This window comes from Trachypithecus francoisi, unplaced genomic scaffold (assembly GCF_009764315.1).
Source record: "Trachypithecus francoisi isolate TF-2019V2 unplaced genomic scaffold, Tfra_2.0 Lachesis_group11, whole genome shotgun sequence".
Taxonomy (NCBI): domain Eukaryota; kingdom Metazoa; phylum Chordata; class Mammalia; order Primates; family Cercopithecidae; genus Trachypithecus; species Trachypithecus francoisi.
The window spans coordinates 2,554,686-2,569,481 of record NW_022681456.1 but is presented as its reverse complement, the minus strand read 5'-3'; the positions used below and the strand labels follow the sequence as shown (position 1 = coordinate 2,569,481).

Below are 14,796 nucleotides of genomic sequence, written 5' to 3'. Positions count from 1 at the left end.
CAAAATCAAAGACATTATAACAAAATTGCAGGTCACTATGCCTCATAAACAAATTATAAACACAATTTTAGAAAACTAAATCCAACAATATATTTAAAAGATAGCCCTTATTTTTTCTTGAGACGGGGTATCACTCTGTTACCCAGGCTGGAGTAGTGCAGTGGCATGAGCTCGGCTCACTGCAACCTCCACCTCCTGAGTTCAAGTGATTCTCCTGCCTCAGCCTCTCGAGTAGCTGGGATTACAGGCACCCACCACCATGCCCAGCTAATTTTTGTATTTTTAGTAGAGACAGGGTTTCACCATGTTTGTCAGGCTGGTCTCAAACTCCTGACTTCAAGATCTGCCCGCCTCAGCCTCCCAAAGTGCTGGGATTACAGGCATGAGCCACCGCGCCTGGTCAAGATAATCCATCTTAACCAAATAGAGTTTATCCCGGGATTGCAAGTTTATTTTAACATTTGAAAAATCAACCAATGTCATTTATTATACAAAGAAGAATCTCTAACTAGACACACACATGAAAGTATCTGAGAAATGACACCACCCATGACTGATCACACCACTCGCAACACAAGAGAAAGGAACTTCCTCCATGAGATAAAGAGCGTCTATGGAACACTTGCAATTAACAACCTTAAGGTAAAAAATTGACTGCCTTCTCCCTAAGGTTGGACACAGGACAAGGAGTGTTTATGGAACACTTGCAATTAACAACCTTAAGGTAAAAAATTGACCGCCTTCTCCCTAAGGTTGGACACAGGACAAGGAGTGTCTATGGAACACTTGCAATTAACAACCTTAAGGTAAAAAATTGACCACCTTCTCCCTAAGGTTGGACACAAGACAAGGATGTCACCCTTACCACTTCTATTTAAAATTTTACTGGAGGTTTAAGCCAATGCAGTATGACAAGAATAAGAAATAGACAGCATTTACAGACTGGAAAAGAAGGAGGCAAATGGTCTTTATTTGTGGACGACAAGATAGGCTATAGGTGGAAAATCCAGCAGAATTGACAAAAGAACTACAAAGAACTATTAAATGGATTTGGCAAGGTAGGAGAAAAGGAGATCAACGTACAAAAAATAATGTATCTCTATATACTAGCAACAAACAAAAAGTTAAAGTTTAAAACATACACAGATTAAAATAGCCTTAAAATATGAAATATCTACAGGCACATTTGACAAAAGATATGAATGACTTGCAAACTGAAAACTATACAATATTCCTGAGAAAAAGGAAAGGCGACCTACATAAGTGGAGAGATATCTTGCGTTTGTGGATTGGAAGAATCTACATCGTTAAGAGGTCTTTTTTTTTTTTTTTTGAGGCGGAGTCTCGCTCTGTCGCCCAGGCTGGACTGCAGTGGCCGGATCTCAGCTCACTACAAGCTCCGCCTCCCGGGTTCACGCCATTCTCCTGCCTCAGCCTCCCGAGTAGCTGGGACTACAGGCGCCGCCACCTCGCCCGGCTAGTTTTTTGTATTTTTTAGTAGAGACGGGGTTTCACCGTGTTAGCCAGGATGGTCTCGATCTCCTGACCTTGTGATCCGCCCGTCTCGGCCTCCCAAAGTGCTGGGATGACAGGCTTGAGCCACCGCGCCCAGCCTAAGAGGTCATTTTTTAAAGAATTGATCTATAGATTTAACATGACCCAGTCAAAATCCAAGTATGCTTTTTTTTTTTTTGTAGAAATTGAAAAGCTAACCCTGAAGATTCACATTAAAATGCAAAGGATATAAAATATACCCCCCCAAAAAAATTGGAGAATATTATTTTAAGGCTTATTATAAAGCTACAGTAATCAAGTAGTAAGGTAATGACATCAGATAGACAAATAGTTCACTGAAAAATAATACAGATCCCATAAATAGACCCACAAATGTATTAGCCACTGATTTTCTTTTGGAATTTTTGATGGGGTCTATGTCACCAAGGCTGGCCTCAAACATCTGGCCCAGGCGATCCTCCCACTTTGGGCTCCCAAAACACTGGGATTACAGTTGTGAGCCACCACGCTGTTACGACTGATTTTTAACAAAGATGCAAAGAGAATTCGATGGAGACAGAATTATCTTTTCCAAAAATGGTGATGGAAACATTGGAGAGTCATACGCAATAACTGAACTTCAACACATCCTTCGCATCATATGCAAAAATTAACGCAAAATAGAGCATCAATTTGTGACTTTAAACAACGTTGTTTTAGATCTGACACCAAAGTACATTCTGTCAGAACAAACTGGTAAATTAGATGTCATGAAAAGCACAAGGTTCTGCATTTTAAGTGACATCATTAAGAGAAGGACAATAAAAGCAACATACTGGGAGAAGACATTTGCAAATAATATATCTGACTGTGTATGCAGATTATACAACGAATTTTCAATATTCAATAAAAAACAAGCCCTCCAATTAAACAAATGGGCAAACTGATTTGAAAAACACTTCACCCAAGAAGACATATGGCAAATAAGCACATGAAAAGATGAGCAATAGCATTAGTCACTCGGGAAGTGCAAATAAAACTCAAAATATCATAATACCATGACTTACCCATTAAACTAACCACAATGAAAAACACTGGGCATACAAGTGCTAGCAAGGATATAGATGACTGGAACTCTCATACACTGCTAATCGGAGTATATAATGGACCCACCATTTAAATAATTTGGCAATTAACTCAAATGTGTTATATTTGTATATATTGACAGTTTTACAGTTTCTACAAATGTCAAATGCACACCTACCTATATCCAGCCATTTCATCCCTATGTTTTTCACCCAAGTGAAACTATTATAAAAGGAAAATAGTTCTTGGGGCCCCCAAATCACTAAGTTAAAGGGAAAAGTCAAGCTGGGAACTAAGGGCAAACCTGCCTCGTTCTATTCATCACCCCTCTGCCCACTGAGAGAAATGCATATCAAATCGCCTCCTTTGGAGAGGCTCATCAGAAACTGTCTCTTACCTACCTGTGACCTGCAGCCCCCACTCTGCCTCCAACTTTCTAGTCTGGAGTTGTCCCACCTTTCCGGACTGAACCAGTGTACATCTTACACATATTGATGGATATTTCATGTCTCCCTAAAATGTATGAAACCCATCTGTGCCCCTACCACCTTGGGCACATGTTGTCAGCACTGACAGAGCAGGAGCATTGCCATCTTGGACAAGTACTGCCATTTTAAGTCTCACCTTGATCAAAACCCACCGAAATCCAAAGGGCATCAGCCTAATGGCTAAGGTCAGCATGACCATAAAACACCTCCGACCAGAAACGTTCCAAACCCCTCCCCGACCAGAGACACGCCAGCCCCAAGATAACCTCCCCTCTGCCCAGAGACATTCCAGCACCGCCATAAACTTCTCCCCACAAACACATCCCAGGCCTGTGATAAGCCCCCTCACCCTAAAACCAATATATACTCTTAGTCTGTAAGACATAATGCTCCTGACTGAAATCAGCCACAAGCCCCATACCCAGTAGCTCATCTGAAAACTCATTTAACTGAAAGCTCCAAGGGATGACCAAGCTGCTTCTTCCCCTTCAAGTCTAGGGATGATAACAGCTTCCTGCTGTTGCTAGACCCTGTATGCATCACTACTTATTGGTTCTCTTGACCTGCCCACACCTCTGTAAGTTGTCCCTTGTAGCCATCTCCAAACCCTAGCTGAGCGCACCCTTCATTTCCTGCCAGGGTCCTAACTGCACATCATCTGCAAGTCCACACTCAACTGTCGGTGGGCATTTATCCACTTTGTCAGGAGAGCAAGCATGTTTGTGAATCGGGATTTGGTGAACACTCTTACTGCCAAGGCTAATTCTCTATGTGATTTAACCAACCAGGACGACCAGCAGTCAAGATCACAAGCTAAAACCGCGTTAGTCCAGGCCGGCGGAGCTCTCACCTGAGTGACATCAGACAAACCATATCAACTGCCCAAAAGCCACGGGCTGCTCACCCACCCTGGGGATGGGGTCAAAGTGGGCAGGCCAAAAAAGAAAAAAGCAAACCAGCTGGCGAATGTGATTATCTTTTACTTCTCGTTGGATTGGCAGCCTCTGGGTTGTGGTACATCCATCATGTTGAAAGCCAGCTACACCCATGGATTAAAAATTAATTTACTGCCCAGCCTGGCTTCCAGCTTGATGCCTTAATTAAGTTTGTTATTACAGTAGTGCTGAGCTCCGAGGCATCATTTAGCCCAGTCTAGAGACCTCAGTGTTTGGGGAGAGGTTTATGAGCTCTGTAATGCAATTATCTTCCAGCACACATAGAACGCTTATCTCCAAAGTCACTCTGAATTCATCCCAGGTTCTTTGTGCATATGTAACTACGAAGAGGGTTATTGATCTGCTTCTTCAAAGACATGCTCCACGGTCTCAAATCTCAAAAGACAGGAGAATTTGATCCTATTGCTGGGAAAGACACTATTTGGAGGAGCACATTAATTTAATTAAACATTTAATTGAGCAGCTACTATATATATGTTCAGTATGCACATAAGTGTGACATAATCCCTGTAGAAGCTTTCAGCAAACCTTTTAACTAAACGGAATGTCAATGAGAAGGAATAAAGAGACAGCTCCTTATCACACCCCCCGCAGCCTCTGCCAAGAAAGGTCTCCAGATATTTTTCTTTCTTTAAGAAATATTTGGGCCCGGCGTGGTGGCTCATGCCTGTAATCCCAGCACTTTGGGAGGCTGAGGCAGGTGGATCACAAGGTCAAGAGTTCAAGACCAGCCTGGCCAAGATGGTGAAACCCCGTCTCTACTAAAAATACAAAAAAATTAGCCAGGCATCGTGGCACGTGCCTGTAACCCCAGTTACTCCGGAGGCTGAGGCAGAGAATTGCTTAAACCTGGAGGAGCGGAGGTTGCAGTGAGCCGGGATCACGCCTGGGCGACACAGCGAGACTCCATCTCAAAAAAAGAAAAGAAATATTTGGTCAGCCACGGTGGCTCACACCTGTAATCCTAGCACTTTTGGAGGCCAAGGCAGGTGGATCACCTGAGGTCAGGAGTTCAAAACCAGTCTGGCCAATATGGCAAAACTTCGTCTCTATTAAAAAATACAAAAAAAAAAAAAAAAAGAAATATTTATACAGTGCTAACTTGTGCCAGGCATATGACAAACATTAACCCATTAACCCTCATGATAATCAGAGGAATCCTAAGGTAGGTACCCACATTTTGCAGAAGACGACACGGGCACTCTGCTGCCCATCTCTCTCCACACCTAACCTACCTTAATCATTTCAGCTCTGAGGTCCCAAAGGGACATTCAGCATCATAGGTGGGGCTGGTTGTGCTCCAGACACACCCTTTGGAGTTAGGAGGATGTGTCCTTCAATGCCCTCCTTCCATCTGGGGGAGGTTTCCTGAATTTCCAAGGACAGTTTGGATGGTGTGCACATGTCCCAGAAACGGGGTCACCTGTGGTGTGATAGCGCTGGGGCTGCTTCCCCAGAGACTCCTATAAGCATGGGATGGCTCCCGCCTTGTGTGCCATTGGCAGGGCTGCCATTGACTTCTTTTGCTTGACTTTTTTGGTAGCAAATGTGTACTTTGATCATTGTCTGATGTGTAAGGAACAGTCATTAAAGAACTGAACAAACAGATGTAGACGGTCGCATGACGGAAGAATTCGCCAACGGTGGTTCTGTTGTACCATATTGTAATCAACAACGTTAAGAACATGTATCCATTGTTAATGGGATTTGGTGTTCTTTTAGCACAGACAGAGAAGTGTTATTTTGGCAGCTCAAAAATTGAATTATTACAATGATACCTTTTAGCTATGAGAACTGGAATTCACCCTTCAAATGGTCTATCAGGAGTAATTTAAACACCCCCTCCTGGAAAGGGAGAAGAACATACTTCTCATGTATAGACATGAGGTTTTCAGTTGCAGCACTATTCAGTAAAGCAATACAATTTCCACTTGTCTATCTCGTAATTTTAAAACCAAAACTGGCACCATGTTTCATATTCAAAATACATCAAGAAACAGTACTCATAAAAAGACAAGCAAAAGATAAACTCAAGTGGCAAATGAGCACACGCAAACATGGCCATCACTAGCCATCCAGGATATGCAGATTTAAACAATGAACTCCCATCAGGTGTGCACATTTTACCAATCTCACCATACCCAGTGATGGCAAGGCAGGGAAGCATGCTCACCTGTACAAGGCTGGCAGGATCATCAGTCAGTTGGCCCAGCTGCTAGAAGCACTGGGAAGTCTCTGTTGAAATAGAAGTGAGCACATTCCATAACCCTATTAACTTCAACGGACTCACACATGTACTCAAAAGGCAGGTGTAAGAACCTGCATCACGGAAGAGTGGAAAAAACCCAATAGAGAAATGGAAAAGGAAAATTCGTCAGCCCCAATGCATCTCAAAACACAATGCAGATCCAAAATAGAAGCTGCAGAATCATGTGCCCAGTATGATATTTATGAAGAAAATTTACATAAAATCATGTTTTTATGGAGACTGACAGATGGGTAAGTACAGGCATAAGTTACACTTGCAGCCATGAGCTGATGAACAACATTTCCATCAAGGAGGGACACATACGCCATGGTGTGCCATAAGATTAAGATTCGGAGAGAGGTAAAAGCTCCCTGTAGCCCTATAGCCTGGTGACTTTACAGCCAAGGTAACATCGTAGCACAGCACATGACTCGTGTGTGGTGACACTGCTGTAAACAAACCCACTGCACCGCCTGTCCTAGAAAAGCCTAGCACATATGATCCTGCACAGTTCATCATACTTGATAGGTGATCATAAGCAACTCTGTTACTGGTTTAGACATTTCACTATGCTATACTTTTCTCATTAGAGTGTACTCCTACTTATAAAATAATAACTGTAAAACAGTCTCAGGCAGGTCTTCCAGAAAGTATCCAGAAGAAGACCTTGTCACCCTAGGAGATGGCAGCTCCATGTGCTTTGCCCCTGGAGACCTTCCAGTGGGACAGGACGTGCAGGCACAAGACAGTGATGTGATGATCCTGACACTGGGTAGCCCTACGCTCATGTGTACGTTTGTGTCTTCGTTTTAAGACATTTTAAAAGTGTTAAATGTTAAAATGTTTTAAAATAGAAAAAATCTTATAGAATAAGGATATAAAGGATTTTTGTGTAGCTGTGTAATGTCTGTGTTTCAAGACAAGTGTTATTACAAGAGTCAAAAAAAATCACAGTAAGCTAAGGTTGATTATTGAAGAAAGAAAAATGATTTTTTTAAAATGGCTTTGGCTACTCAGAGCGGCCTGGGTGTTCAGTGTCCATAAAGCCTACAGTCGTGCACGGGAACATCCTACGCCTTCACAGTCACTCTCCACCCACTCACTCACTTACTCACCAGAGCAACTTCAGGCCTGCAAGCTCCATTCATGGTGAGTGGCCTATACAGATGCCTCTTTTCTTATCCTTTTTTTGAGACAGAGTCTCGCTCTGCCGCCCAGGCTGGAGTGCAGTGGCACGATCTCGGCTCACTGCAAGCTCTGCCTCCCGGGTTCACGCCATTCTCCTGCCTCAGCGTCCCGAGTAGCTGGGACTACAGGCACCTGCCACCATGCCTGGCTAATTTTGTTTTTGTATTTTTAGTAGAGACAGGGGTTTCACCATGTTATCCAGGATGGTCTCAATCTCCTGACCTTGTGATCCACCCGACTTGACCTCCCAAAGTGCTGGGATTACAGGTGTGAGCCACTGCACCCAGCCTCTTTTTCTTATCTTTTATACTGCATGTTACTGTGCCTTTTCCGCAAGGTTTAGATATGTTCAGATATATGCATATTTACCATTATGTTACTGTTGCCTGCAAGGTCCAGTACAGTCACATCCTGAACAGGTGTATAACCCAGGAGCAATGGGCTCCACCACACAGCCTTGGGGTGCTGTAGGCTCCCCAGGTAGGTTTGTGCAAGTGCACTGCAGGGTTCACATGACGAGATCACCAGCACGCCTTTCTCAGAACTTGTCCCCATTGTTCAGGACACAGGACTGTGAAAGTATGCTTTAAAACATGGAAAGATACAGACTATCCTAATAATATAATGGATGCTTCTGGGAGTGGAGGGTGAGTAGGTGTTACAGTAGATTCTATAAATCAAAGAATTGAACTTTACTTGTAATGCCTGATTTATTTTTAAAGGTGGTCTGGTCTCTTCAATAAATCAATCACACGGGGAAACCATGCTTCCAACTAAAAGAGACTAAAAAGACGTGGCTGCCAATATCATACATGAGGCATGGCTGGATCTGAGTTCAATCAAAATAACAAGGTATAAATGTTCTGGGGATAACTAAAAATTTTGAATATGGGCTGAATACCATATGCTATTGGGGAATTACTGTTAATTTTTAGGTATGATAATGGTATTGTGGTTATGCAGAAAATAATTTTATTTTTAATGATGCATGATAAAGTATTTAGTAATAAAGTGACAATATCTACAACTTTGAAATAATACAGTGAAAAAATAGATGATGATAGACAGGCAGACAGCAAATATGACAACTTTGTGAGATGATTGCATCTGTGCACTGTGTGGGGGTTCATTGTGCTATTCTTGCCATTTCAAGGTATGCTTTAAATTTTTCATAAGTAAAAGCTAAAAATGGGCCAGGCACAGTGGCTCACACCTGTAATCCCAGCACTTTGGGAGGCTGAGGTGGGCGGATCATTTGAGGTCAGGAGTTCAAAACCAGCCTGACCTACATGGTAAAACCCCATCTCTACTGAAAATACAAAAAAAAAAAAAAAATTAGCCAGGCGTGGTGGCGGGAACCTGTAGTCCCAGCTACCTGGGAGGCTAAGGCAGGAGAATTGCCTGAACCCAGGAGGCAGAGGTTGCAGTAAGCCGAGACTGTGCCATTGCACTCCAGCCTGGGAGACAGAGTGAAACTCTATCTCAAAAAAAAAAAAAAATTAATGAAAGGTTAATGTGTAACTTTTTGAAAGTATGAACAACAACAACTGGAAATAAATATGGTAGAAAATTTAAAAATAAGATTGGCCCTGCCTGAGAGTCTATATGGTGGGAATTATACATAGGTGTTTTCTTGTCTGTATGTTTCTAAGAAGAAACGTTCTCCCAAATTAAAAATCACAGTCAGAACACTGCATTCCTGGGATTGCCCCCCTCACTATTATTCTACCACTAACTGCCTGGGCTAGGCCATAAAAAAGGAAGCATGGGGTTTGCAGAGAGGCACAAGCAGGACGCGTGGGAAGGGAGTCGTATGTCTACGCAGCTCCCCAGTTCCACGCAAGGAGGCAGGTCTTTAGGTGGCTGTCACTGCACCAGCAGTGCAGAGGCGGGGACAAGTGCAGGTTGAAGAGGCAGAACCTGAGCCAACACGTTCTAAAAGGTATTCTGTGGAGTGTCTCCTGGGATTCACCACTTATAGCAAAACTCATAGTGGCTTCCATCCAAACCTCATCTGAAAGTCTGCACTTCGTGAGCTGTAAACCATTGGAGCAAGCGGTAGAGATCATGAACTGGAGACACTCTCCAGCCTCCTCCTCACCTTCTAAATATGACCCGTGCGAGGAATTCTGCCCTGGTGCTGGAGCCTGGCTTTCACTGGAAGTCAAAAATAAAGCAAAATCTCTCAAGGCTACAACAGTCCAAGTCACCACAACAAGCAGTTCCAATTCTTTTTTAAGACGAAGTCTTGCTCTGTCGCCCAGGCTGGAGCACAGTAGCGCGATCTCAGCTCATTGCAACCTCTGCCTCCCGGGTCAAGTAATTCTCCTGCCTCAGCCTCCCAAGTAGCTGGGATTACAGGCACCTGCCACCACACCCGGCTAGTTTTTCTATTTTTAGTAGAGACAGGTTTCACCATCTCAGCCAGGCTGGTCTCAAACTCCTGACCTCATGATCTACCCTCCTCGGCCTCCCAAAGTGCTGAGATTACAGGCGTGAGCCATCACCTGGCCCAGTTCAAATTCTTCAAACACAGCTTGCCCTACCAGTGAGCCTGAGGTGTAGAAAGTGTCCCTTCTTCACGTTTAATTTCTGTAAATAGTCCCAGCTGAAATCCTGTAATGAGCCTGGACAGAGCACTTACTCTACTACAGACCTGGTCATCTGAACATTCCCGTTAAGTGTTTGCTGACGTTTCCTCTGGGGGAGAAAGGGCCCTACCCATGACCGCATCTGCTCACATCACAATTTAACAGGCTGATTAAGATGATATTTAATAGATGGTACCTCCATTTGGTAGATTTCCTTGAATTCACCACACAGTTCCCCGGCTAATCGTGGCTACTTGTGCACCTGTGGGTTTCGCTCACAGGGTTTCTGTCACGTCTCCACACCCAGGACCATGTTTCCACACACTCGGTGGGAACACACTTCTCATTCACGGTGCTTTGATCATCTCCTGGGAGTTTCTCGGGGACAGGCATGAAAACACCGCCTCCTTAAGTCGTCCTCACCGGCGACCGTTTCTCCACACTCAGCCCAAGAGTCAGACACAAATCTAACTCCCCAGCAAAGAGGAGCCCACATTGGTCAGAAACTGCTCAGAGCGCTCAGTAAGGGGAGCCCTGGAAAACGGTTCATTCCCCCAGGTTCAAGTTCCATCTCCTTTTTCTCCCACTTTTCTCTCCACGCTGACCAAGCAGAAGCGTCCACTTTTACAGCCGCTTAGGTTCTGTGTTGGGTGCAAGCATCAGAAACAAAGGCCATGACTCCACCAAAAGGGGAGCTCTCAGAAGGACGTGGGAATGTTCCGGGGGCAGAGGCTTGGAGGGCCAGGTGCAGAAGGTAGGGGTTCCCCTGCAAAAGGACCTGCCAGAAGTTCCTGTCCCCCAACCTGGGAAACTTTCCACTGAAGTAAATATGCTCAAAACGTTGATTTTTTTTTTCCCTTGATTCACTCAAAGATTCAGCATCCTAGGAGAACGCTTCCAATCGGTCAGCCTTCTATGTCTAACCCCTCAGCCCCTGCCTGGGAACCAGGGCAGGAAAAGGAAGAATATCCAGTGGAAAGAGCTGCTAGAATATGCTTTGGTTTCTATTGTGAATGGGCAAGTTCTCTGAGCTCACAGCTGAATCAAACCACACACAACAGGACAATGGGAAACCAAGGCACTCAGGAATAGAGGATGCTGGGCAGGAAGGCCGACGGCACCACCGCAGGGGGGTCGCAGACAGCACCCCCTATGCACAGCCCACGGGCATTGCACGTAGCCTTCTGCCTATGCTGGTTTCTCTGGGCACTTCAGGGAAGTTTCAAGTTCTCAGGGCCAAAGAGACCTTCAGTCCAGGTTACGTGTCCCTCTTGCAGGTCTGATCGCCTACGCTGGTGTCTATTGGGGAGGAGGGAAGTCTCACTTCCCCAGAGATGAAGAGGCTTCCCCAGGCCAGGAACTGTGAGGCTAGGACCCTCCTCCTAGGGGGAAGTGGGCAGTGGGGAGAAGCATCCCCGCCTCATCTCTGCCGGGGAGGGGAGGCCCAGGCCCTGTGGGGACAGAGCACTGCCCAGGCCACTCCTCTTTAGGACTCTGGTCTGTTTTGTATGATTTTATTGTGTATCACGTGGTGCTTTGTCATATATGTACATTGTGGAATGGTTAAATCCAGTTAATTAACAAGTGCATTACTTCATAGTTATTTTGTGGTGAGAGCACTTAATACCCACTCCCTTAACATTTTTTACCAATACATCATCATTAACTATGGTGAGCTTGCAGTGCAGTAGATCTCCTGAAATGCACCCTCCCGTCTAACTGTAACTACACGTCCTTTAACCAGCATCTCCCCATGCCCCCTAGCACCCCAGCCTCTGGTAACCACCATTCCATTCTCTACTTCTGTGAGATCAACTTCTTAGCTGCCACGTATGAGTGAGGTCACTCAGTATTTGTCTTTCTGTGCCTGGCTGATGACTTAATGGAGCATCCTCCAGGTTCATCCATGTTGTCAGAGAACAGTATGAAGGTTCCTCAAAAAATCAAAAATGGAATGACCATGAGCCCACTATGCCACTGGCACCGACCCAAAGGAAATGAACTGAGTCTGTTGCAAAGCTGTCTGCACCCCCACATATGAACTGAGCCTGTCGCAAAGCTGTCTGCACCCCCACGTTTAGACAGCACCATTCCCACTAGCCAAGGTGCGGAATCAACCTAAGTGTGCATCGATGGATGAATGGATGAATGTAGAAAATGTTCTCTACACAACAGAATGCTGTTCAGCCATTAAAAAAAAAAAAAAGAAAGAAAGAAATCCTGACACTGATGTTGGCAGGGCTCTTGATTAACCCTCCTTGGTGATATGGTCAGAGGGACCCTGATCCATCCAGAGGAGAACTGAGCCACCCGGGGGACCTTCTCTGGTGAGGTCGGGGTCAGGAAATGTTGGGCCTGGGTCACTTTCTTCTGTTGGATGGAAGCGGGGTCGTTCGTCAGGGTTTCTTGGAGGAACAGGACAGGATCTATACGCACGAAGAGACTTACTTGGGGAATTCCCTCATGTGATTACAGAGGCCAGTGAGTCCCATGACCTGCCGTCTGGAGAGCCAGGAAAGCTGACGGTGGGAATTCAGTCTGAGACTGCATGCTTGAGAACAGGAGGAGCTGACGGTATTGCTCCCAGCCCATGGCTGCAGGTCTGGGAACTGGGGGTAGGGCACTGGATGGGGATTGGTCGAGGCCCGAGACCCAGGAGCTCCAGCATCTGCGGGCAGGACAGACAGAAGTCCCAGCTCCAGAAGGGAGCAAATTTACCTCTCCCCTGCCTTTTCTTCCTGCTTGGGCCCTCGATGGATCAGAGGATGCCCTCACATTTGTGAGATTCCTTACTCAGTCCACTGATCCAAATGCTCACCTTCTCCAGAAATGACCTCACAGGCACCCCAAAATATAGTGTGTGGCCAGCTCTCTGGGTGTCCCTCAACCTAGTCAAATTGACACAAGGGAAAACGGGAAGCCTGCTCCTCCTGGTCCCTCCCGTTCTGTGGGGGGAAAATGGGGAATCTGCTTCTCCCGGTCCCTCCCGTTCTGGAGCCTCTGGCAGTTCAGCTTCCAGGGTCCTCTCCTCATCAAGTCTTGCTCCACTTCCAGGGCTTAGAGCTACACTTTGAAGGGAGGGTCTATGCCATCTCTGTGGCCTCAAAAGTCAGATAATTTTTTAAAAACCTCTCCATGCTTGTATAATACTTAATAGATTTAATAAACACTTATCTCTTTGATAAATAAAAACAAAAGTGTAAAAACTAGGTCATGTGTCCTAGCAATGTACAAGAGACTAACAAACATTTTGTGACTCATAAAAGTAATTTTCCTGCTTTAAATTCACTGTCCCTGCCCGCTAGTAATACCTGCAATGTCTCAGAAGCTTGCATCCATTGGAGGCTGTTGCTGCCCAGTGAGTCCCTGGCCACTCTGCCTTCGAGTTCCCTCATTTCTAAAGCTCTAGCAGGAAAAGCTCCCAGGCACCTTCACCCTGGGGAGTCTCATCCAACACCTTATTTCACAGAGGAGGCCTCAAAAAGGCCAGGAGAAAGGAGTGTTGTGCCTTTGGCCACACCGCCCAAAGCAGGCAGAGCCTGAACTCAGCCTCAGGCCACTGACACGGGCTCCAGCCTCCAGGCGTCGCTGCCAGCACCACAGGGATGCAGAGCCCCCAGGTCTCCTGGAACTGTACATCCCCCCCATCCCATGAGCTCTGTCCCCACTTCCCCCAGACCCCACAGTGGGGAAGCACTCAGTGCCTGGCTCTCCAGGAGCCGAAGTCTCCTCCCTGATGATGACGTCCCTCCCATAAACGATCTCTCTGAGCTGCAGCCTCCATCAGACAATACATTGCGGGGTATTTGGGCCCCTTTTGTCTTCCACTCCCACAGAAGCCAGAGCAGCCAGTGCCGCCTCGTTTACCCGCATTGCTGCCCCCGATCCTCGGCTGGAAGACACTGGCTGTCGGCTACCGTAAGCAGCAGACACCACCATGCTGGCGGCAAGGCATCTCCTGCAGAGAGGATTTACCTCTGTAGCCTGGGCTAGGACCTCCGGGAGGCCCGCACAGCCTCGATTTAGGAAGCCCTTTGCCTTTAAATACACTGACTGCTTTCTCCTTCAACAGCTCGCGTCTGGCCCCAGCACACATGTGTTGTGGAGTCTTGGATTCTGGTCTGCAAGGCTCTCAGTTGTACACCTGACAAACAGCTCAGGCCCGGCAAGCAGGACACAGAACCCATGTCCACCCACTGCCTGTTACACAATGGCTGGGGTTGAAAAAGTTCTCCATCATGCAGGGCACCTGCAAGAGAGGACCCCAGGCCTAAGAAGTTGCTCTGCAAGTAGAAAGTTGGGGAAAACCAACTGGCCACAGGACTCATGCCTGAAACAGGTGCAATGCATCCTCTGAGAAGCATGTCCTGGATAGTTAAGAAGTCATGAGTCTCTGCCCTGAAGAGCCCATAGGGCCTGCGGGGATCTGGGCAGCAGATCCGAGTCCTCCAGGGACAGCGTGCCAGGGCACGTGTTCGGACGTCACACAACGCAGCTCAGAGTTACGCAAGGTCACCTCTCTGGGACAGAGAGGTGGCCTCCAAGGACAGCAGCTGCTTGGATTGACCTGTGTCCGGCCCAGACTGGAGAAGAGGCCACCACCTGTTCCCTCCATCAGCCTCACCTTCCACGGTGAAAACAGGCCTTCTGAGGGCCGAGTACCTCCCCGGGTGTTTCAGTTGGCCAGGGTATCTGGCTTTTGGCTTTTTCGTAAAGCATCACCTTCTCTCTCATGTATGAATATT

The 14,796-nt window shown here is 46.2% G+C and overlaps 1 protein-coding gene across 5 annotated transcripts in view; it reads right to left on the bottom strand.

Moving 5' to 3' along the window:
• The window catches only part of RIMBP2 (RIMS binding protein 2), a 332,648-nt gene that overhangs the window by 212,313 nt on the left and 105,539 nt on the right, over positions 1 to 14,796 (bottom strand). The window lies entirely within an intron of this gene.